At 45.9% G+C, this 24,866-nt stretch overlaps 1 protein-coding gene across 2 annotated transcripts in view; it reads right to left on the bottom strand.

The window, feature by feature from the left end:
- Nucleotides 1-24,866, bottom strand: part of Dglucy (D-glutamate cyclase) — a 134,514-nt gene that overhangs the window by 90,569 nt on the left and 19,079 nt on the right. The gene's annotated exons all lie outside the window — the stretch shown is intronic.

Genomic DNA, 24,866 nt, shown 5'->3' with positions numbered 1-24,866 from the left:
CAAATTGGAGCAGAAAGATGAAGGAATGAGAGATGAGGGAAAGACAAACAAAAACAAAAAAAGCTTGGGTAGATGTGCAGAAAAATGTGGTAGGAACTGGAGGGGAAAGTGTGACCAAAGGAGATAGTCGCTGTTTTAAAACTTTTGTGTATTTATCAAGTCTATGAGATTAGAGGGAGCAGAGATGGTCTAGGGCAGGTAAAAAGGATAAAAGAGCAAAAGCTTACAGAAGAAGAAAGGAAAGGATATATAAATGGATGGAGAGACAGACAAAGCAGACAGACAACAGGCTGTGAATTCCTGGGAGAGACAACATGGAGTGGGATCCTGACCCCAATTCAGAGCTCAGCCTTTGAAAGCAGTAGATATTCCTACTCCAGGGACCAAGGAGAGAGGCCTGAGGTTGAAGATGCAGGATGCCGTGCACATTTGGCGGTGCCAAGCTGAGAGAGTTCCATCTGTTGGCTTCTATTTTCCATGCCAAGCATGTGGCATGGTCATGCCCAGAGCTGGGCTGGAGCCTAGGGAGGAGGAGGAAGGCGGCAGGGAGGGAAGGGGGGCGGCAAGGAAAGCCAAGAGAAGACAGGTGAGATGACTAGGTGGTGCTGATAGCCATTTGCAGCCTGGAGCTGGGATTTAAGATGAGGCCAGCCTGTGTCGTGTAAGGATTTTCTCCAGGAATGTCATCTGTTCAGGGGGAATGGCTCTGAGCACATGGCTGGAGCTTTGGGAACAGACGGTAGCTTCGACATCATGCCTGCAGTAATTCTCCAACACTGAGTGGGTCTGCTTTGGCCAAAGAGATATCTGAGCACCCATGAGGTCAAGAAGCAGGAGTCCATAGCATCCTGTCATCCCTGGGACTAGAAAACAAATCTGCCAGGCCCCCCGAACCCCCACTTCCTACTCTCTGTAGGGGCCGTGACTCATGCTGTACCCTACTAAGATGGGAGCCGAGACCGATGATTTTCTACAGACGGAGGCCGCTGCTTCTCCACAAGCCACGCCTGCCTCCCACCCAATGGCAATGCTATAATCCGGATCTGCAATGTCCTCCGAAGCCAATGTGTTAAAGGTTTGACCCCAGACTGACACCATTGGAAGATGGAGGAAGCATTAAACAGTGGGGCCAGGTGAGAGGGTCTTAGGTCATGGGGCATGTGCCCTCCAAGGGATTATGGGGACCCTGGCGTCTTCCGTGGGCACTCTGCTTCATGTCTCCCCCACGAAGTGAACGGTTTTAGTCTTCCACAGGCTCTCTCCTGTGCAGAGTTGTCTCGTCACAGGATCAAAAGAGCCACCCGACCCTGGGCTGAACCCCTAAAACTGGTCAAAAGAAACCCCACTTTACAGGTAACGGTCTCAGAGGTTTGTTCTATTAACAGAAAGCTGACTGCTAAGCCACCTTCCCTTTGGCGGCTGTGCCCAGTGCTGGACGGACAGAAGCTCAAGTAAGAAGGACCCCAGGAAGAGTCAACATGCAGAATTCAAGTCATGACTGTCTGTTTGCTCGTCTTCCCGTGGGGCAAACCCATTATGGACTTGGGACCGAAGAAAACTCCACGAGAAGCATTGAAATTGGCCCTGAACCCTTTCTTCTGGAATCCATGCATTTTCTCTCTCATGACTTGAATAGTAGGAGGATTCCAGAAGCCTGGAACACTGTTTGCTCTATTAGAATCAGAGAGTCACGTGTGGAAAACAATTTTGACTCAACTCAGGAACAGCCTGAGGAGGCAGCTGTATGCTCAGCCCAGCATTTGGAACCTCCCTCAGCAAAGGGCAAAGGTCAGATGACTATAAGCACCCCAGGAATGTGGGCTTTCTGAGGACCACTGCCTGCCAGGGTGGCTATAGTCATCTGACCTTTGCCCTCTAACCAGATAAAGACAAGCAGCCCAGCATCTCGGAAGGACTCTCAAATGAGGTGAAGCAAGCCAGGTATGTGAAGACAAGGACCACATGGTCCCACTTCCAGGCAGCCTCCAGGAACATCCCTGTCCCCCATCCACAGACTCCAAGATTGGGACGCTGATTGCCAAGGGACTGGGGTGAGAAAGGGGGGCATTTACTTATTGATGTCCATAAAGTTTAAGTTAAGAAGATGAAGAAGGCGCTGAGACTCTACCCAACTCTGTACCTATGGTCAACAGTGCTTTGAGGGCACCAGAAAATGTGTTAGGAGGGTAGAGTTCATGACAAGTGCTGTACCAAGATCAAAATCAAAATCTCAAATCAGAGGAGAGTAGAGTGAAGAGAGAAAGGCAGGGATGGAAGAGGGGAAGAGAGACGGAGAGGGAGGAAGGGAAGAAAGGAGAAAAGAAGAGCAGGAAGGGAAGAGGAAGAGAAGGAAGGATAAGGAGAGGAAGGAGGGAGGGAGACGGAAGCCATGACGGAAGAGGAGATGAAGGGAGGGAGAGAGAGAAGCAGGAAAAAACAGAAACTATTGGTGCTCCCCAGCTTGCTAGAACCCAGCTCTCAGGGCCCACCCTGAGCTGACTCAGTAGACCTAGGCTAAGGCCCACACTTGCATTTCTTAGCCCCCCAGCTCCTGCTGGTGATGCTGGTCTGAAGTCATCCTCCCTAACCAAGTGTCCTTTGGCAAAGGCAGCAGGGGGAAAGTGTCAGAGTCAAGTTTGAAGCCTGGGCCCCTGGAGTTAGGCTAAATTGGCAAGTTCAGTCCCTGCTCATTTATGCCTGGAGGACTGTCTTACTGCACACCTTGACAAACTGCTTTAAAAGTCAGAGAGAAATCACGTCCTGTCCAAGGCCTTGAACAGGCACCCTATGAAAGAAAGCAGGGATACTATTCTTGTTCCCATCCTAAAGTACATCCATAACTCATGGCTGTTTGGATCAGGCATTCAAGACAAGCATCGACTTGGCCTCAGGAGTCGTGAGGAGGTTACAGAATTGGTTACCTTCCCACACTCTCTTCCTCCTCTTCTGAACCTCCAGGCCCCGAAATAGGACTCAACACCTACCAAGGCACTGCCAGTGATGACATTTCGAAGCGTAGGAGAGAGCTGATCACTTTCAAATTTGATATTATTTTAAGTACATTATCTTTAAAATCTGGGTCAGGATGAAAAATGAACTTGTGCTCATAGGATGTTACAGCTGGAAGGGAACTTTAAAACCATCTAATTTTCTCATCAAAGGTGAGGAGACAGAGGCCCAGAGAGGGGCAGCCACTTGGCAGAAGGAGGCACAGCAAGCTAAGTGACAAGTGCAGTTCTGGTAGCAGGGAGTGCTGACTGGAAGCTAGGTCGGCCAGCTGCTTTCCTGCACTACTGTGCTGGCTGGTTTTTATGTCAACTTGCTACCGGCCAGCTTCATCAGAGAGAAGGGAGCCCCAGTTGAGAAAATGCCTCCATAAGATCAGGCTGCAGGCAAGCCTGTAGGACATTTGCTAAATTAGTGGTTGATGGGGAGGGCCCAGTCCATGGTGGGTAAGACTACTCCTGGGATGGTGGTCCTGGGTTCTATAAGAAAGCAGGCTGAGCAAGCCAGTAAGCAGCACCCTCCATGGCCTCTGTCTCAGTTCCTGCCTCCAGGTCCTTGCTCAGCTTGAGTTCCTGTCCTGACTTCCTTCAGTGAAGGGCTATGATGTAGAAGCGTAAGCCGAATAAAGGCTGTCCTCTCTAAGCTGCTTTTGGTCATGGTGTTTTAGCAGAGCAACAGGAACCCCAATTAAGTTCCTTAGGTCAGTGGGAAGCCCCAGAGTATGCAGGATTCTCAAATTGAGGCAATAAATCTACTTCCGAAGAATCCATCAACGTCGGGATCTCCCAAAATAAGGGATTTTTCAGGGTGGTGGGGGTGGGTGCTGTAGATAGACTCCTAGGTCCAGTGTACACTAAGCACATAAGGTTTACACACCTTTTACTGCCTAGAACCTGAGCTATGTTCTCCAGCCCTGGAAGTTTTTGTTTTGTTTTGTTTTGTTTTGTTTTTTTAACAACGAAGGGCATTTATAAAAACAATGGTCCCATACCATATCACTTCCCATTTTGTTTTTCTTTCTGGTGGGTCAGGAACCAGGCCAGTTTCTTTGCCCTAATTCTTCTGTATCCTTTCTGCTTCAGGCTGGCCCCTTCCTTTTCCTCCTAGACTTCTTTCATTCTCCTCTAACACTTTTCCCCCAAATCAGAAAGAGCTTGCCCTGAGCCCAGGGCAGAGCACACATCTGTGATTTTAACTGATATGGATAAATAAGCTAAGGGCAGGTCTCTGTTCTTTGTTCTTTTGCTGTTGTTTTTTCTCTCTGCTATTCAGTTAGCCGATGTTTACGGGAGCCAACAACTGCCAAGCACTTAGGAAATGCGTCTGTGCTCACAGACAGCCCCTTTCAGCAAGCATGTTCTGTGTGCCCACGCTCTGAGGACCGTGCTCTGCCGGCTCCTGGGCAATACCAATGATTCAGTGAAGGACGAGATTGACACAGTCCCGGCCCTTGGTGGGGGGGTGTCCGGGCTGGACTTCTGGGTAGAGAGAGTCCAAGCACCTGCAGCAGGAGTCAGGATATGGCAACTCGTGGAAGAGCTGGCCCACACAAGCCTGCAGAAGTCAATCACTCGTTTTTCGGGGGGGGGGGGGGGGTGGAGGGAGGGATCTTTTTGAACTGGTGATTAACAGAGCCAGTGTTAGAAATTAAGTTACAGAAAATAAGTGATACTAAAAATGGTGGTCATAGACACAACTTACCCTTTCTTAATTATTTTCTATTATTTGTGTGTGTGTGTGTGTGTGTGTGTGTGTGTGTGTGTGTGTGTGTGTGTGCGTGCGCGCGCGCGCGTGCGCACGCATGGGTTTTTGCATGTTCAGATGTGTGTGGGTAAACGTGCGTGCACCATGTTGGGGGGCCAGAGGTCTCTCCACTTTTTACTTGTTGAGACAAGAGCTCACTCATTTGGCTAGTCTGATTAGCCAGTTTGCCACAGGGATTCCCTGTCTCTGCCTTCCAAGCCGGGGAGGGGGGCGTGGGGGAATCACAGGAGGGGTGCCACACCCACCCCACGTTTACATTGGTGCTGGGGATACAAACTCCAGTCCTCATGCTTACGTGGCAAGCACCTTACCCACTGAGCCCACCTCCTATTGTGGAACAGCTCCTAGTCCACAGTTTTCAACAGAGTATTTGGTCATGGTTCAGCTGGCCACCTCACACACTGTAACACGAGGACTGAGGAGCCCACCTGCCTCAGGGCATTCCATCAGCTGCCTGCAACAGCACCCCAGGCCCCATTATTTCTGTGAGCCATGTCATTATTCCTAGAGGCCACAAGTGAGAGTCTTGGGATGGGACTTGGGTGGCGGTGAGAGATGCCAGCACCTGCCTCCGGTCTGTACGCTGTTTCCTCGCAAAGCAGGGTGAAGCTCCTGTACAGTGGCTACGTGGATGTGAGACTGGGATGGGGATAGTGAGTGGCAGTGGGAGCTCTAGATTCTACAAATAGAAGGTAGGCTTTGGGGAAAGGTGGAACCATGATGAGCTTTGGGAAAGGATAGGCCAGCGGAGCAAACCACTGAAGCAAAGTTGAAAGAACCTTCCACATTGAAGGGAAAAAAAAAATCTGAGTGTTAGCGCTGATCTGGCTCTTCCAGCGACTGTTTCCCCTCTCCAATCTGCATTATCCCCATCCTCTCCATTTTTCTTTCTCTTTCTCCCACACTATAAATAATTACAAGTCTTTGTTCTTTGCCTTGGGAATAGCTTTCCCCAGCTGTTGCTGTGTTCCTGCACTGAATAAAGCGTCTCTTGAAATCTACAAAAGAAATTGATTGAGCTGTGTGTGCTTTTAAAGTGGCTCAACTCCATGGCAGGGGGTGGGGGTGGGGGTGGATCTCGATTGCAAAATAAATAACGTGGAGTGCATCTCATAGCCTCTTGTCCCCATGTGCAGATGCGCTGATGGGCACACAGTTAGGGCGGCTCTTCCCTGTCGCTGGCTGCGCTGTGGCAGAGAGGGGGAGCAAGCATGGGCTGGAGGTAGAGTGATAGCCTCAGACCCTCCAAGGACCAGTATTCTTCCTGGTCCTCCATCCTCGGGCCCCCAGGAAGCAGCATTTCCCAGCCATGTTTCTTGGAAGAGCTTCAGGCATGGGTGGACTAGTTTCTTAGCAATAATCACTGTTTTCATGGCATTATGGGAAGCAGTTCTAGAAGGCAGAACTGCCGAGGAGTGACATCTGCTCTGAGAAGATGCTGAGGAGAAAATCAAGCTGTACATATGGTCTCCTTTCAGGGCCAAAGGAGCCGGAGGCGGATTTCTCATGGATGTTGGCTCGTGACGGAGAAAATGGCTGAAGTTTCTCTCAGCTGGCCACTGGAGTCAGGAGACAGTGCTTTAGACCACCCAGGAGTGTCTACAGGAGCAGGTATCATTCATCAGAACACACCAAAATGCTTGTCCTTCATGGTGTCCTTCATTTGTCAGATGGCCAAATGACAGCCTGACCTCCTCTGGTGCAGTCCTGGTATGACTTGTTACTGAAGGCCTGGAGCGATTCTAATGTGCTCTAACCTGAATCACAAGCTCCAGAGGGTTCCAGCCCCTGGCCACATCTGCCTCTAGGATCCTGTTTCTGTTGGGCTATTGTTGCTAATTTTGTTTTTGCTTTGTAGTAAAATAAAAACGAAAATAAAATTTTCCAGTTTCAAAGTATTGAGTGCAGGGGCATTAAATATATGTACAATGTTATGTGGCCATCACCACTGTCTAGTTCCAGAATTTTCATAACTGCTAATGGAAACCCCATATCTGCTAAGCAGCACCCCTGGCTGCCTACTCTCCAGTCCTTGGAACCCCCACTCATCTGCTTTCTATTCTATGAATTTGCCTATTCTGGACATTGTATGTAAATGGAATCATAATACAGTATGTGACCTCTCATGACAAAGTTCTTTCCCTAAGCATCAAGCTGGTGTGTATGTGTATGTGTTTGTGTGTGTACACGTGTAGATGCACACACACTTATGTATGCATGCATGCATATGTGTGTATACATGTGTGTGTGTATGTGTGCTGATGTCCATGTGCCACAGCATGTGAAGACCAGAGGACAACTCTTGGGAGTCAGCTTTCTCCTTCACATTTTGGTTATCTTCTGTTACTTTCTTGTCCATTATGGACCCACATATAATGCTCGGCCCCCTCCTTCTATTTCTACAATGATTTCTACTCCTTCATGTGAGTAATATTTTACAGTATGCTGTGGAGGTGAAATAATATATACCCTGAGAAGTCAACCAAAACACTCAGCAATTAGTGCTCAACAATGTTACTACTAACCTTATGATCATATGAATTCCTTATGACCTCTCCTTTTCTGTTATGGTATCTCATTTGCTTTACGACATATTTTAACTGTAGCCAGGATTCAACAGCCCCAAAGAGAAGATGACTAGATGAGGTCCCTTTCAGAACAATGCTGAACTGCATCCCTTCACACTGACTCCCTATCTGGGGGGCCCTAAAGCCATGGTTCCAAATTTATTGCTACAGAAATGAGTTCCTGACCTACATCTTCAGGAAGCAATCTGGTGCTCAGTGACTCTCCTTTTTCTCTTTTGTAGGCATGACTGTTTCTCAAATGTGTACTATTGGTGTAAGGACAAATAAAAGATAGCTGGTGTCGGGCTGGAGAGATGGCTTAGTGGTTAAGAGCACTGCCTACTCCTCTACAGGTCTTGAGTTCAATTCCCAGCAACCACATGGTGGCTCACAACCGTCTATCATGGGATCTGATGTCCTCTTCTGTCATGCTGGCCTACATGCAAATAGAGCACTCATATGCATAAATAAATCTTTTTAAAAAATATTTATTATTTCCACATTGTTCTGCCTGCATGTTTATCTGCAGGCCAGAAGAGGGCACCAGATCTCATTACAGGTGGTTGTGATCCACCTCGTGGTTGCTGGGAATTGAACTCAGGACCTCTGGAAGAACAGTCAGTGCTCTTACCCACTGAGCCAATTCTCCAGCCCCCAAATATTTTTTTTTTTTTAAGATAGCTGGTGTAAAAGCCTCTTACTGTTGTATGACTTCTCGGTGGACTAGTTCTCTGACTGCCATTTCTCTCATTTGTAGATACTCATACTGGAGAAAATGAGCAGCCGCTAGAAACCCAAACCAGTCAGCTCAGATGGAAATGAGACCATCAGCATGAGTTTAGTGAATCTACTGTGAGTTTGGTACCAGCCCAAGCCCTAGGTGAGGCCATGGGGTTATGAATAGGCAGCAGGCGCCTTTTACCCTGCACACTCTGTAGCCAGGAAGACCAGGCATGGGTCACTGTGATGGTGAACAATGCTTCAGTGTAAGACCCACTACTAACTCCATCCTGTACAGAATAAGTGAAGTCGGTGTGAGCCGAAGTCATCAGGAAAGGGTTCAGGGAAGAATGGAAGGATAAACTAGGTTGGAAAAGGGCCTGGGGCTCTAGGTAAGGCAGAGACTGAAACGAGGAAGGAGTGTGGGGTTATAAAGTTGGTCTGCCTGAAGTACAGTGTCTGATTTGGAGTGTAGTTTCCACAGCCAGTGGGTCAAAAGCCAGAGCACCAATGCTGGAAGGGGTTTGGACAGGAAGACAGAATCTGCTGGAATCTCAATAGAAGAGGCTGAATGAAGCACGGAACAGGAAACTCAGTCTGGCTGAAGCAGGAGACTAGGCCCATGAATGGGTCTAGAGGGACTCAAAGATGTTTCCACTTTGTGGGTGTTGTGGTCATTACAGGAACTCCACCAGGGATCAGGCTCTGCCTTCAGCACTGCCTCTTATGACATGGTGTCTTTGCCCTCCATACTAACTGTCTTTTGACACAGACATGCAAATTTGCAATGCTCAGACAGGCTATGGACCTTGACCCCATTACCAAAGCCTCTTGCATTATTTCCAAGTTCTGGAAATTTGCTCTCTGGGAGTAGGCAAATGGATCAAAAGCTTGCCAGGTTGGCTTTATAGATGTCTTCTCAATCCTCTTTAAGGAGATGGCCCTCATGTGCTGAAGCTGTGTTCCTCCCTGTTTTGTAGAGGGCAAATGGCAGAATATTGAGAGGCTGGTCTGTTTGGAAAGGCCCACGTCCAGCAGTTGATTTACACCCAAGGATGCAGCCTCTTGGCAACACTCTAATAAGTCACCCCAACTTACCCAGCAGGAGAACCATGCTTACTCTCATCTGTACATTTCTGGGCTTCTGAAAGGGACAGTGTTATGGACACACTCTGGCTATCGAGGAGGGCATAGACATCCCCTCAAAGTCTGCTCATCTGTGCTGGAAGCTCACTTGTGTGATTCCTCACACAGGACCACATGGGGTCAGAAGGGTCGCATACCACTCCCTGAAGGCACTGCTAAACACTTCCTTAGCATCTATAAACCTGTACATGTGGCTCTTCACTTTCAAATCAGCACAGGCTTCCCCAGAGCCCTGGCAGGAGCCAGAGTATCCTCCTTGGCCCTCACAACCAAACACTAATCAATCTGCAGACAGTCCTTGTCCCCTTGGTGCGGCAGCGGAAGAATAATATTCACAGAGTAAAAAGTAGCAAAGTGCTTTTAAAAGGCACTGGGAGAAGCCAGGTATAGAGACACCTGCCTTTAATCCCAACACTTGGAAGGCAGAGGCAGGAAGATGCCTGTGAGTTCGAGGTCAGCGTGGTCTACATAATGAGTTCCAGGACAGCAAGGTTACATAGGGAGACTCTGTCTTGAATAAAACAAAACAAACAGGCCACTGGGAGAATGTGGCACAGGATGCAGTGGTACCCGAGGTGAGGGAAGATTATGGGGAGCATCACCATTGCTCTAACTCTCCTTCTTAGATTTTGGAAATGGAAGACATACGTTTAGAACAGGCTGCTCCCTGCCTTAAGCTACACCATACTGTAGCAGTGGTTTTCAGGCTATAGCTTGCACTGGGTGATTCCAATTTATAAGCAGTATTTAACACTATTTTGAGCACAGATGCAGAGGCAGGGTGTTTGTGAACCTTGTTGTGCATGTAGACACTGCCACCTGCCCAGCACCCAAATTGATTCACAACTGTAAATGGGTGCAGCCCTATAAACTTATTGATGTAGATGGAGATCATATGAGCACACGAGAATTATTAAAATTATACCAGAAGAATCAGACCTGAGAACTTATTGAACATGCCAGACAAAGGAGAGATACAACAACCCCACCCGGACTCCATAAAGAAAAGGATATCTAACATGGTGACGGTGACTACCCCTCCTGCATGTGTCAAGGCATGCAGAGAACTTCCAGTTGTCTCAGGAGCTTCAGCTCAGCTCAGTTCTTACTGCTAACATGACCTACTCAAATTGCCAACTGTCCACCCACAGTTCATCAGTCTGGACCTGGTCCTGCACCTCACCTCCACAGTCTTATGGTCTTGCACTTGCCTATATGGCCTCTATCATCCTGCTTCTCACCTCTGCAGCTCAGCTCAGGACCACTGGCCACTCTCCAGCTGTACCTATAAATATCTTATCTAAACTCTCTCTTTGCATCTAAATCAGCTCTCTGTCTCTGCCTCTTCCGATTCCTTGAACGCTGTTGTGGCCTTGTTAATCCTTTAATAGCCATTCTGTAATATCTCTCTATATATATTTAGATATAATTACTGTGTGAGGTGTAATATGGAACCTGACAATTACTGTTATTAATTAGGATTGGAGTAAAAGAACCCAAGTTTACTAATGGTCAGCTATCAGGGTTGAGATGACTTAGCAAACTTCAGCCAAAGAAACCAGTGTAACTTGTGAATTTATTGACATCCAATAAATTCTGACATTGTGGAAATACACATCTATGTTTCTAAAAGCACCTTCACAACAGAGTGGTCCTTGCCAAGATCCATATCTAGGATGAGAACCACTTCCTAATCTGTGGCTTTTCCCCATGTGTGAGTTTTCCATTACTATGATTGAATGAATGAATACCCAGGAATGTACTTATGTGAGAAAGGTTTATTTAGTTCATACGTCTGGAGGTCTAGGTCTAAAATTAGGTGACCCCTGGTGGCCTATTGCTATGCACCTCTCATGGGTGTCAGATGGAAACAGAGGGAATGCATGGCAGAACAAATCACTTACCTCATGGCCAGGGAGCAAAAGCAAGAAGAGGCGACCAAGGTCCCACTCAAGAGCGTTCCCCTAATAACTTAAGAGCATTCCTCTAAGCTCCGCCTTCTAAAATCTCCACCACTTACCAATACCATCATTCCAGCCACATTCCAGATCTAAACTACAGCATCCCACCCCTGGGACCCAGAGGTTCATTTCCATCTCAGAATGCAAAAGGCCTTTGATCCATCACCAAGAGTCTCATTAGTTTCAGCACTGCTCAAAAGTTTAAATCCAAAGCCTCCCCTAGGATGCAAGGCCAATTCACTAAGTGAGCCCCTTTGAAAATAAAAAACAAAAAGAAAGTTGCATGCTTCCAAGATGCAATGATAGGCTAGTCACAGGGTAAACACTCCTATTTCAAAAGGGAGGAACAGGAAATAGTGAGAGATTTGCTCAAAGCAAGGCCAAACCACCCTCCAAGCTCCATGTCTAGCATCTGGGGCATACTGAAGTGGAAGGTGGGCTTTCAAGCATTTGCACGACCCTGCTTCTATGGATTTACTAGTTGCAGTCTACATGTTAGTCATTGTCTTATTTATTTATTTATTTATTTATTTTTATCAATTTATTTACTTATTTCCTGGGTGCATGCACATATACGTGTGCCACAGTACATTTGTAGAGGTCCGAGGGCAGCTTTAGGGAGCTGATCCTCTCCTTCCGTGGTGTGGATCCTACGGAATAAAATCCAACTTGTGAGGCTCGGTGGCAGGTGCTTTTACTGGCTGAGATGTCTTGCTGGCCCTAAATGGCCTGCTCTTACAGGCTGGCTCTTCTTACTGCTTATAAGCAATTAGCTATAGCTTCCCTTAGCAGACGCTGCACATTGCTGCACCTCTACCTTCCTGGGGGGTCTCCACTGCAATTTAGACTCATGCTCTTCACTCTACACATTACTCTTTTAGGGGTCCCTTGTAGGGCCTTGGACCCTACCACAGACTGCCTGCCTTATACTCTCCTTGGAAAGCTGGCGGAAGCTGCCATGACCCTGGAACACTTATATTCTGCAGGCCAGGAAAACTAGGATCATATGGATAGTGCCAACGTCTGCTGCCAGCACAAGCTGTCCTTGAACCTGCTTAAACTATGGCTTTTGTAGGCACAGAACATTTTGCCAGCTGAACATGTGAAATGTGTATGTGCTTGAGTATGTCTATGTGTGGAGTGGGGTGGAGGTGGGGGGGGGACGACCATGGGGCCATGCTGGGCATGCAGGACACTGCACGATTCTTTTCAAATGATTCTGTCCTGAAAAGTTCATTTTTACTTCTACATCTCTGAGACTGTGATGGGCGGGGTCCCTCTGTAGATTGGTGAGATGTCCTCAAGGCATCTTTCCTATTGTTCTTCATGCAAAGCACTTGGCTTCTCTTTATGGGTGCTAATCCCTTTGGCAGGCCTCACAAGGGCTCCTTTTTCTGCCAAGCCTACCCTTTTTGTTCTCCCTTTTGCTGCTCCTCCTTCTCACTAAACTTGGCTGAAAACAGCCAGTAAAATCCTCGTTTCAGTCTGAATATTTCATTGCGCTGAATTTCTCCCATCACATTAACCAGCCCATAATCTTTAAGTGTGACCTTGTACAAAGCAACAAGACAAGGACAAAATACAGACAAAAGATTCCAATGTGTAACAAGAGTGGCCGCTGGTCTAAATTCCCAACAGAGTCCTCATTTACATCTGAAACCTCCTCAGCCTAACTCTTTCTGCCTATATTCCTATCAACAGCCTAGGCTTCTGAGCAGTCACCAGAATGGCCTGTTAAAACTCCAAGATTCTAAAAAGTCCTTTCTTCTTTGGTATGGTAGGCAAGAGGCTTTCCCACTGAGCTATATCCCAGCTCTGAAAACATTTTAAGATTTCTCTCTCTTGTGCCTTCAAAGTCTTCTAAACCCTTCCATGATAAAGGAATACACCTCTGCACCATAAGGTAGCTATGGTCAGAACCCCATTCTTGGTACCGGTTTTCTATTAGCTTCCATCACTATGAAACAACCATAACACATTCCAGAGATAATTTATATGGGAAAAGCCTTATTTAGCTTCTGGTTCTAGAGGATCCAGTTCAAGATTGGGTGAATTCACTGCTCTGGCCTCTGCTACGGGTGTTGGATGGCAATGACCGAAGTATATGGTGGACAGAACTACTTCCTTCAGAGCCGGGACGCCAAAGCAAGAGGAGAGGACAGAGCCTCAAAATTGCCTTTCAGGACAAGCATCAATAAATAAGCTAATGGCCTTTCACTAGACACCACCTCCTCCATGACCCACTACCTTCCAATAGTGGCACATGCTTGCTAAGCTTTTAATCCACAAACATTTAGAAAATACTCCAGATTAGCTGAGCGGTGGTGACACACTCCTTTAGTCCCAGAATATGGGAGGCAGAGGCAGGTGGATCTCTGAGTTCAAAGTCAGCTTGGTCTACAGATCAAGTACCTGGACAGCCAGGGCTACACAGAGAAACCCTGTCTCTAAAAACAAAAAACCAAAACAACAAAGCAAAAACAAAAAGGAGAAAGAAAAGAAAAATACTCCAGATGTAAACTATAGCACCCCACAAAAACCTGATGCAATTTTGTTTTGTTTTTCATATTTAAATTATTTTGTAGGCTATTTTGGGACCAGTTTGGAAGAAGGCACATTCTTCACTATAGTGACATAGTAAAAACATAATTAGACTGAAGGAAGAGGAGATGGGCTATTAGACGCATTTCTACATCTTCCAGCTAACACTTATATAATCAGATATTTCCTGAACTATCAGAAAATTATCACTGCACCTCGACACTAGATGAATTGATTGTCGCCATCTTCTTAATTAGTGGGTTATAAGGAGAGTGGACAGAAGAAGTCTTGCTTTATCTGGGACCATCCCAGCCTGGATCTGTCATGCCAGCCTCGTTATAGAGACAGACTTATATAAGGTATGAAAGTAGCTTACCCAGGAGGAGAATTTCCTTCCCAACCACAAGCAAGTCAGACAGGATGGGAACCAAGGACCCAGCCCACAAAACCTCACACTGGGCCTCCTTTTTCTTTTCCCTGTGTGGCTCAAATGGTTGCCTTTTTTCTCTGCCTGGTAACTCTTTTCTTCATGACCGAGTTTCCACGAGCCCTGAGTGGTGCATTTGACAGTTTCTTACTTGCCTTCGAGATAACAGGAGGAACTTGGGGGTGGGGGTGGGGTGAGGTAGCATCACAGCCTTGCAGCTAAGGGGACCCTGGGAAGACTAGAGGAAAGTAGAGTTTTTAGAAGAGGTAGAGGGGTGCTGTTCCTTCAGGGTTCAGTACAACAAGTACCCGTGTTTCTTGAGTTCCTGGCATTCATCTACATCTAACAAACTGGTTATTATTTTATGATCCAAAGAAAAGCCTCATTTCCCTCTCACTCCACGCAGAGATGCCATCCATCCTGAAGTGGAAGCTTGTTTTGTTTGTTCCACTGTTTTCTTGCTGTGATAAATACCACGACCAAAAGCAAGTTGTCAAGGAAAGGGTTTGACATACATTCCGGTCACAGTCTGTCTTTGAGGGATGTCAGCGCAGGATGCTCAAACAGGAACCTGAGCAAAAACACTGCTTCCTGGTTTCTTCTCTGGCTTCTGCTCAGATAACTTCCTTACAGAGCCCGCCTAGGGACGGTGCTGCCCACAGTGAGCTCGTACCCCTCACGCCCTTATCAATCAAGACCGTGCCCCACAGACACAATTACAGCTGAATCTCATTGAAATAGCTTCCCAGACAAGAAAAACTAACCGTGACAGAGACAGGGCTGGCTTTGGAACAGGAAGGTCAAGGACTTCCTTTCCTGAGGGAAGGTGCAGCTCCCCAGAATGTATGTGGCTTCAGGTGGGTCCTACTTTGCCCTTGGAGGGTGACTCTGTTTACCTCTATGTACGCATGCGTATATATGTCTACACTCACGGTACCTGATATGCTAAGACTCTGAACGCAGAGGCTGGTGCAGCTGGCAGAGCTCCTACCTACTGAGGGTGACCCTATGGAAAAGGGTCGCTTGTTTCCTCTTCCTGAGCGTAGGGGTTAGCTTGACCTGGAAGCATTCTCTCCCTTGGGCAGCCTTTGCCTCAAGTTCCAAGTTTCAATACAGATCCTGCCGGCAATGATAATAGCAATAATGGGAGAGGGCATACCCTCTGGGCCACTCATCTATCCATTTTTTAATTTTCTCTCCCTGAGGTAGTTACTAGCCCTGTCCCAGGATACTGAGGTGTGGGACTTACCACAGAAGGTGGATGTGTCTCCTGAAGGGAAGAAAGGTGGGTGCCCAAACCATATTCCCAGCCAAGTGAAGTGGAACACAGTGTTCTAAACGGTTATCTTTTCATTTATCTTTTACTGTAAATTCCTTGAAGGCAGGGTCCCTGTTTTTTACTTTGTGTAACCCCGGAGCTGGCAAGAGTATTTGGCACATATGCTGAATTCTCAGTAATTACTTGCAATTCCCAACAGGGCCCTGTTCTCTCCTCTTCCAGCTCGCCTTCTCTGCCTGGAACATCTTCCTCTGGCCCCTTGCCTGCCTAACTCCTCCTTAGGTTCCACTTATCTGCTTCTCCAAGATGCCTCCCCTGACCTAAGCCCCTCCCCCAATCCCAGCTGGGTTAGATGTTCCTTCTAACATCTCATCATGTCTGGTTATAGGGCTATCTCTCCTACTAAACCGAGGGCTTCTGGGGGACAACACAGGTCCTGGCACCCCGTAGACTGTCAGCAAATATTTTGCTGAATGGGTAAAGATGGTTTTGTAAGTAATGTCTGATTCTAGGCACAGATAAGATGAGAAAGATAGTGGCCAAGTTACTCGAACTCCTTTTTGAGGCTTAACTTTTTAGTCTGTAAAGATGAGACCAGGTGACAAGAACAGCTTCCACCAATATTGTAGCAAAATTTCAGATTCTCTTTGAGCCTTTGACATTCCTAAGCGGGACCCACGATCTGCAGCCACTTGTAGATGCTGCCCTGATATGGACCCTGGGATCAGTTTCGTGTTGTTCAGGGTTGGGGGGGAGGGGGTTGTGAGAAGCTAAGCTTCTGTATTCATTAAAAGGCATCTATAGGGTGTCTTGTCCTCGAGGCTACTCAGTCTGACCGAGCATCTGAATAGCTACAAAATAGGGACCCACAAGAGATGGCCACACAGCACGGAGGGTCCACTGAGTCAGGAGGTGGTTCCGCCAGGGAAGAGGAAAGCACAGCTGGGCTGCCAGAGGTGGCCTTTGAATGGTCCTTGAGGACCCTATAGCTGAAGGCACCAAGGGGTGGACCTTCAGGGCCTGTGCACGAGAGAGAACAACCGGCAACCCTCCTAACTTTCAAACAAGCCACACCCTAGTCCCCTGATAAACACAAAACCTCAAATTTCCCTTCACAACCTTTGGCACACAGAGAATTAAACACAGTGAGTACAGAGCAGGCTAAGGAGTGTTCTTTCTGTCTGTATCCCTGCTCTGCCCCAGTTCCAGCAGGTTCCTTCCCTCCACCATCCTGCTAATCAACCATGGGTGTGGGAGTGGTACTGAACACAGGGCTTACAGAGAATGCAAGTTCCAGGAGGGACACCCATTGGCAGGGCGGGGCAGTTAATAGCATCAAAAATCGCTGCAGCTCCTGAACATTAACGCAAGTTTTGAGACTCCCTGTGAACCCCTCACTTGCCCAGGTGAGTCTCCCAATCTGCTGCCCCAGTTCAGACCCTGAGATCAGTCCGGTCTTATCTAGGGCAGTTGAGGTTTTACAAATTCTTTGTTAAAATTTATTTGTTGAGAGTCATCCCCACAGGGCTACCTAACATGATGGTTTGGATAAGTGCAAAATAATGGCCTATCAGAGCTTTGCACACAGCACTGAAGGACTCCACTGAAGGTGAAGAGGATGGAGAAAAAGAGACAGGTAAGCAGGGCTGGAGAGATTGCTCAGTAGGTAAGAGCACTCAGTATTCATGCTGAGGACCTGGATTTGGTTCCCACCACCTACGGCAGGAGGTTCACAACTGTTTATAATCTCAGTTCCCTGAGATCTGATGCTCTCTCATTTCTGAGGGCACCTGCATGCCTGTGGGGCACAGAATCAAATGTATATGCACACACACACACACACACACACACACACACACACACACACACACACACAAATTTTTTAAAAAAGAGATAGGTAAGGGATGATAGCAGAGGGGAGCACTGTTAACACTTGAAATCTAATAGATGTGGGGTACCTGTGAGCTCAGGAGATACCCCTCATTCATTCACCAGTAAGAATTGTTGGCTGTCCTGTGTGCCAGATATTATGCTGAGTGCTGGGGAGGTAATAAAAGACAATGAGAGAAACCTCTGTCCTCTGAGGGGCCTGGATGTTTGCGAGTTCTAGAAGGGGAAAGAAAATGGGTGGCAAACAAGGAAATCCATGAACAAGCTCGTTTCAGAAAGTGGTCCACGCTGTGAAGACCATAGAGTGACGAGATGGAGAGAGATGAGTAGAAGGACGTTCTGTGACATGAGGAGGGATCACGGAAGTGACCCTGTGAGGTGGCAGAGGAGATGAATTCTGAATGATACTTTAACAGCGAGCCACGAGAAGCTTTGGTGACAGCGTATTTAAGGATCTAAGGCCAAGACATTTTTTTTTAATTAAAGAAAAAAAATTAGATGTTTCATTTATCATTTTTTTGGCTATGCATGTGTGCATGCATGTTGGGGTGCATGCACCCGAGAACACACCTGCAGACACCAGAAGGGGCCTTTGGGTACGTGCTGCTCTGTCACTTTCTGTCTTGTTCCCTTGAGACATGGAGACAGATAAACCTGAAGCTCATCATTTTTGTGGCAGCTGGCTGACCAGTGAGCTCCCAGGATCAGCCTGTCTTTGTCCCATTTTTAACAGGGTCGTGGGGATACACACCTGGGTCCTCGTGCTTGTATGGCCAGTACTTTACTGAGTGATTCATGTCTTCAGCCCCAGGTTGCTTTTGTTTTTAAATTAAAATGAGAGGCATTGACAACATCTCTGCTGTCAAAGTTGGCAGAAGAGTGATGGATGGAGGTCTCCATTCTTCAGGAAGGAGCTCCAAGACATGCATTCTTTTGCTCCTTGCTGGCAATAAGACATCCGGTCAGCACCTGGAGACACACTCTTTTCAGGATTTCTCTCTGTGTTTTATCTGTGAGATAAAGCACACTCTCTGATGTGGAGGAGATCTGTTTAAGGCAGGCCTCCAAACAGGTCTGCAAGCGTGGATGGGGCTTACAATGCCTGCAGATCTTCCTGAGCTAAGATGTACAACCTACATGTCCATCAAAGTTCACTAGAGCATGTGTTTGGGATGATACGGCCAGTTCTGAACATGAACTCCACTGGGACTCTTGGGTCTGCCGTTCATCAGTTTCTAACCTTGAATGGTAGGAGGGTGTGACTGACTGTTACCAGCAAACCTCTAAGCACTGGCCTCAACCTTATGGAGCACAGTAAAGACTGGGAAACATCTGACTATAGGATCACTACCTTTACACATTGAAAGCAAGTCACATGTTCCAAAGACTGGATGTATTCCTACTATTGTGACCTAAGAGAAATTTCCTCTCTTGAGGGGTGAGAGGTAGAAGGTTTCTTCTCAACAATGTCTTTGATGTAATCATTATAACAAGCATCACATGATCATTTCTAAGGTCCCTAAGTGCAAGCCCAAGAGGAATGGAATAAAAGACAAGCAGCCAGGCAGTGGTGGCGCACGCCTTTAATCCCAGCACTCGGGAGGCAGAGGCAGGCAGATCTCTGTGAGTTCGAGGCCAGCCTGGTCTACAAAGCAAGTTGTAGGACATGCTCCAAAGCTACAGAGAAACCCTATCTCAAAAAACAGAAACAAAACAAAAAGACAAGCAATCCAGTCAAAATGAAGAGTGGAGGCAACACATTACCAGCCTTGGGCCCTGTACCTCTCTCAAAGGAAAAGAGGGGTCAGGCTTGATGTTTTGTCTTGGGATTACTCCCAAAAAAGGAAGGATGTTTGCGTAGTTGTGGTCAAAGAGACAAACATCCTCTCCATGCTCTTCCCATCACACTTTCTTCTCCACTTTCCCAAATCTTACCCAACAGTAGTAGACCAAGTAATTCCTCCTTTCCCAAGGTGTCCATACCCCAGTCCCTGTAACCTGCCCTCATGTCTCTTAACGTGGTGAAAGGCACTTTGGAGAGGTGACTGAGGGTCTGAAGATGGAGAGGCAATGATGAATGGTCTGGGTGTGCCTCATGTCATTCCAAGGAGGACCAGACAGGAAGGAGATGTGGCAAGATATGGAGACTAGAAGAATGGTCTTTGAAGAAGGAGAAAGGGCCATGAGCCAAGGAATGCAAGTGGTCTTTGGAATCCAGAAGACAAAGACAGAATTCCTCCCCTAGAGCTGGCACACAGATCACAACCCTGATGAAAAGCTGATTTTAATCTGAAAGACCCAGCGTAGACTTCTGATTTCCAGAAACATAAGGAAGCTGTGCTGTTTTAAGCCACTATTTAAAGCCACTTGTATATGTGGTGGTTTCTTACAATAGCATAAAGAAGTCCTCTTGTCTTCAGAAAGTAGTGTAGACTTTAGCCCATAAGTAGCTTATGATTGCCTATTCACTAGTATGGAGCCAATAGAAAGTTAGTACTGGGCTGCTGAGGTGTCTTAGTTAGTGTTACTAATGCTGTGATAAAACACCAGGACCAAAAGCAACTTGGGGAGGAAAGCTTTTATTTGGCTTACTTCCACATCACAATTCATCATTAAAAGTAGTGAGGGCAAGAACTCAAGCAGGGCAGGAATCTGAAGGCAAGAGGCCATGGAGGGTACTGCTTACAGACTCGCTCTCCATGACTTATGGAATCCAGGACCACCAGCCCAGGGGTATCCTCATCTACCCTGGGCTGGGCCCTCCTCCATCAATCATTAATTAAGCAAATGCCCTACTGGCTTGCCTATAGCCTGGTCTTATGGAAGCATTTTCTCAACTGGAGTTCCCTCCACTCTGATGACTCTAGTTTGTGTCAAGTTGGCAGAAAACTAGCCAGCACACATGGAATGAGCCTCCTGATTTCTTCTAATCACTTCTTTTGTTTTGGTAACATGAGATTGATTCAATTACACAGAACAAAGATAGTCTTTTTTTTTTTTTTTTTTTTTTTTTGAGACAGGATCTCATGTAGCATAGACTGTGCCTCAAACTTACTATGTGCTAAAGATGGCCTTGAACTCCTAATTATCTTGCCTCCACCTCTTAAGTGCTGGGATTATAGACAATGCTACCATGTCTAGCTGGTACTTCCTTAATAAATTCTTTTGAATAAAGGAGTGAAAATTGAGCTGTTTTCCTATATTTCCTTTGCATCTCAGAAGAACTGAATACGATGTATGCAAAGACATGCATATGTTGGCTGAACATTTCCCTAAAATCTAAAATATTTCCTCTAGGATTTCACTTTTGCATACTGGTCCCATGTTGATCCTTGAAGCTTGTTTGGGGACTGGTTCTTTAACAAGATGTTGGTTAAAATGGATAGATTGTTAAAAGTGATATTCTCTAAGCATTAATTTTAACTCAAAACATAAAACCCTGTGAGAGCAAGGGCTGGAGAGATGGCTCAGCAGTTAAGAGCACTTATTGTTCTTGTCAAGGACCCAGGTTCAGTTCCTCACACCCACATGGCAGCTCACACTCATCTGTAACTCCAGTTCCAGGGAATCCCGTGACCAAGTGCATATCGAGTACCCACGGAGATAAAAAAAAAAAAAAGGGCGTCAGACTCCCAGTAACTTGAACCATCCCCTAGCCTCTCATTTGCTAATCTTTTGATGGGCAACCAAGGACTTGGAGTATGTTTACAGACAGGAATCCCTCTTAGGTTTTTGTATACGTACCATCCAAATTTCAGCTACAATTTCGAATTATGGTCCCTAGATAGTGGTGTGAGTTTCCTCAAAAACTTAAACACAGAATTATGACACGATCCAATAATTCTACTCTAGGTAGATAGCCACAGCATTGAAAGCAAGCACTCAAGCAGAAACTTGTCCATCAGTGTTCACAGTAGTATTCATAACAACCCCCAAAGTTCAGTGTGCCATAGTTCTTGCTTATTTGGGTTAGAAGGTCATTGATTGATTGAGATGGGTCTCGCATAGTCTAGGCTGGCTTCTAACTCATTACATAGTTGAAGATGACCTGAAATTAATTCCTCCAGCCTCCCTAGAGTCACTACACCTAGTTATATGTGATGCTGGGGATGGAACCCACGGCTTTGTCATGCTAAGAAAGCAGTCTACCAACTGAATCACGTTTCCAGCCTGCTGGTTTTGTTTTTTTTTTTTTTTTTTTTTTTTTTTTTTTTTTTTTTTGATAAGTGTTTCTTTAATCTTAGTTGTAGAAGTCAGGCTAATGTCTTCAAAGTAAAGCATATTCATCACAGAAGGACAGACAGACTGTCCAATTCAGTGAATGAACACGTGAGAGGGTTGAGGAAGAATTGAACTCCAAGGCTGAGCCCCGCTGTGAGGAAAAGCCCTTTCATTTTCCTTTACAGCAACCTTGCCATAAAAATTTTAGTTCCTGCTGGGCGGTGGTGGCGCTGGGGGTGGGGGTGGGGGTGGGGCAGAGCAAGGTGGATCTCTGTGAGTTTGAGGCCAGCTTGGTCTACAGAGCGAGATCCAGGATAGTTACCAAAACTACATAGAGAAACAGTCTCGAGAAAAATAAACAAAAAATTTAAGTTCCCAAACCACCAGCTTTCATTTTTAGGACAAAAACAGACCTCCAAGTTACTTACCAACAAATACAGTTCAAGGTTATTAAATTTGGCTTTGAGGGGAATTCAAATAAATTGATCATTAGCTATTCAAAGTGGATTTTATTGACACTGACTCAAAATTTTAAAAATAAAATTAAAAAAATAATTAAAGCAAACAAAAAAAGGTTTCTTAAAAGCTTGCCAATATTAATTGCACCAGAAAGACTGTAATCAGGGTCTATGTGGAGAATCTGGCTTGTATTATTTAAAAAAACAGTTATTTCAGAATGTAACCTTCTGAAGCAAAAAAAAAAAAAAAAAAAATCTCCGCGTGGCCCCACTCCGTTTCGAAGCCTTCAGCAGTTCTTAGAGCCTGAAGGTCAGCTGCCATGGAGATGTGGCACATGGGTTGTGGTCTGGCCTTCAGTGCCCTCCCTCCTGGCCTCATCGATTTGGAGCGCTGAGCTTTGGCATTTCAGTATCTGGTGCTTTTCTTCTGAGTGCCCCTCTGGGTGAAAAGCTGACTCCATACATTGCCTGTACCCACTCAGCCTTCAGCCTTTCACCCAGGCATCATCATGGCCATGAAGGCGCCATTCTCTGGGCTTGAGAACTTGCATCTTTCTAGTTCCCCTAGCTCCTAAGCATGCTCCTCTAGCATACCCAAGAGACTGCTGAATCCCTTGTTTTCATGCCTCCTGTTGCCAGGTCATGATGAGCTTCTCAAGGCCAAGTGCTGGTTGTGATTCATTACTCTAACATCTGAAGCCCTGGCTCCCAGAAGGGTTCAAGAAAGACTGAATGAAAAGCAAACTGACTACCTGGGGCTAACCCTGTCTCTGTTGGTTACCAGAAGTGACTTCCAAGAAGGTATTATCATCTCACTGGGTAAGGAGGAAGAGATGACCCTTGTTCCATTTCCTCTTAGCCATTTCTTTAGTCAGCCATTAGTCATGCTCCAAGAATCACTGAATTGTCCTCTCTGCTGCTGTCTTCTCACAAGTCCTGTGGATCACTGGTAGTCTCTTCTACTCAAAACCTACTGGTGATGAGAGATAGCACATGGGGATGCCACAAGAAACACTCGGGATGTTCCTTATCAACTCTGCTTTAAATGCCTATGTGTTTTGTGCGTGTTAGGAGGTGCATGCCATGATGGACTTTTAAATTTTTTCCGTCAATGCATGCCTGTGGCAGGGAACATGAATGTGGAAGTCAGAGGACAACTATTGTGAATTGGTTCTCACCTTTCACCGAGGGTTCCAGGTATCCAACTCACTTCTCCAAGTTTGTGTGGCAAGTGTCTTTACCTGCTGAGCCATTTGATGGCCCAGCATTTTTTGTTTTTATTTGGTAGTTATTATGTACCAATCACTTTGCATATACTAATCAATTACTCTGATATAACCCAATAAAATACATACTACTACTATTTCCACTTTAAAAATGTTCAGATGAGGAAAACATGAGACTTAGGAAGTTTGCCTGATGTAATAAAGCTAATAAGTGGCTGTTTGAGGAGCTGAACTTGGTGGTCTAACTGCAGAGCTTCATTTATATATTTATAATCCTAACTATGTTGCTTTTGCACATTAAGTAATATAGCATCCAAGTTATATTTTATATATATATATATTATGCACACCTCTATTTTTTTGAGACAGGTCTCACTATATAGGGTGGGCTTGAACTTCCTCTTCTCATGCCTCAAATTTCTGAATGCTAATGTTACAGTGCCCTCATACCAGTTCATGCTCCAAATTGTTACTGGTGAAAGTATGGTGTGTGTGTGTGTGTGTGTGTGTGTGTGTGTGTGTGAAGACTTTTTTCCATCATTGACTTCCAGTAGCAACAAAACTTTTTTTGCGATGGACCAAATAGTAAATACATAATAATATTTGAATATAGTATTTTCTTATATAGTTCTACTAATGAGAACGGGGCTCTTTCTTCTACAGAATGATTCTTTTTTGTTGTTGTTTGTCGAGACAGGGTTTCTCTGTGAAATCCTGGCTGTCCTAGAACTTGCTTTGTAGACCAGGTTAGCTTCGAACTTAGAGACCCACCTGCCTTTGCCTCCTGAGTGCTGGGATTAAAGGCATGTGTCACAACCCAGTTTGAGTGATTCTTTATTCAATCAAGGTTTAAGTTAACAACCCCTATTATCAGATTGGCTGACTGTTCATCTGGAACACTGTCTTACCTCACTGATCATAAGCAGTGAGCAGAGGCAGCCTGCAGGCTCTAGTTTGTCGATCTCCAGATCATGCCTCTCTTGCCAAAATTAGTGCCAATTCTTGCAGAATGCAGTTCAAAATATCTTCCTCACTTGGCTCTTACTGGTTTTTTTTTTCCAGTGTGTTCTTATTTCTACCTAGAAGATTCCTGATACTCCTTGGACACTTCCAAAAAGCTTCATGGTACAGTAAATTAAGCAGAAGCCAAGAAGAGCTGGTCAGCAAATTATTATTACTATTCTTCTCATTACCTTAGTTTCCCCCCATTCATGCATAACCTGGTTTTTAAGCCTCCACTTTGTGTGGACAAAAATGCAGTCAGTCAGTCAGTCAGTCAATCACCAGTTTCCCTACTACTCAGCTCTGCCTTCTCACATAGGACCAGTCCCTACCAATACCTTTCTTAGCGACTTTCTTTTTTTTTTTTAATTATTAATAAATTTTCTATTCATTTTACATACCAACCACAGATCCCCCTGTCCTCCCTCCTCCCGTCCCCCAGTCTTCCCCCCAACCCACCCCATATTCCCACCTCCTCCAAGGCAAGGTCTCCCATGGGGAGTCAGCAGAATCTGGTACATTCAATTGAGGCAGGTCCAAGCTCTTCCCCCTGCACCAAGGCTGTGCAAGGTGTCCCACCACTTCTTGGTGACTTCTAGGCACACCACCTACATCTGTTTGAACCCCTATACCTACTGGGTGCTACCATTGTTCAACC

This window comes from Peromyscus maniculatus, chromosome 14 (genome assembly GCF_049852395.1).
Source record: "Peromyscus maniculatus bairdii isolate BWxNUB_F1_BW_parent chromosome 14, HU_Pman_BW_mat_3.1, whole genome shotgun sequence".
NCBI lineage: Eukaryota > Metazoa > Chordata > Mammalia > Rodentia > Cricetidae > Peromyscus > Peromyscus maniculatus.
Note: the sequence above shows the minus strand (reverse complement) of the source record. Positions and strands in the feature narration are given on the sequence as shown.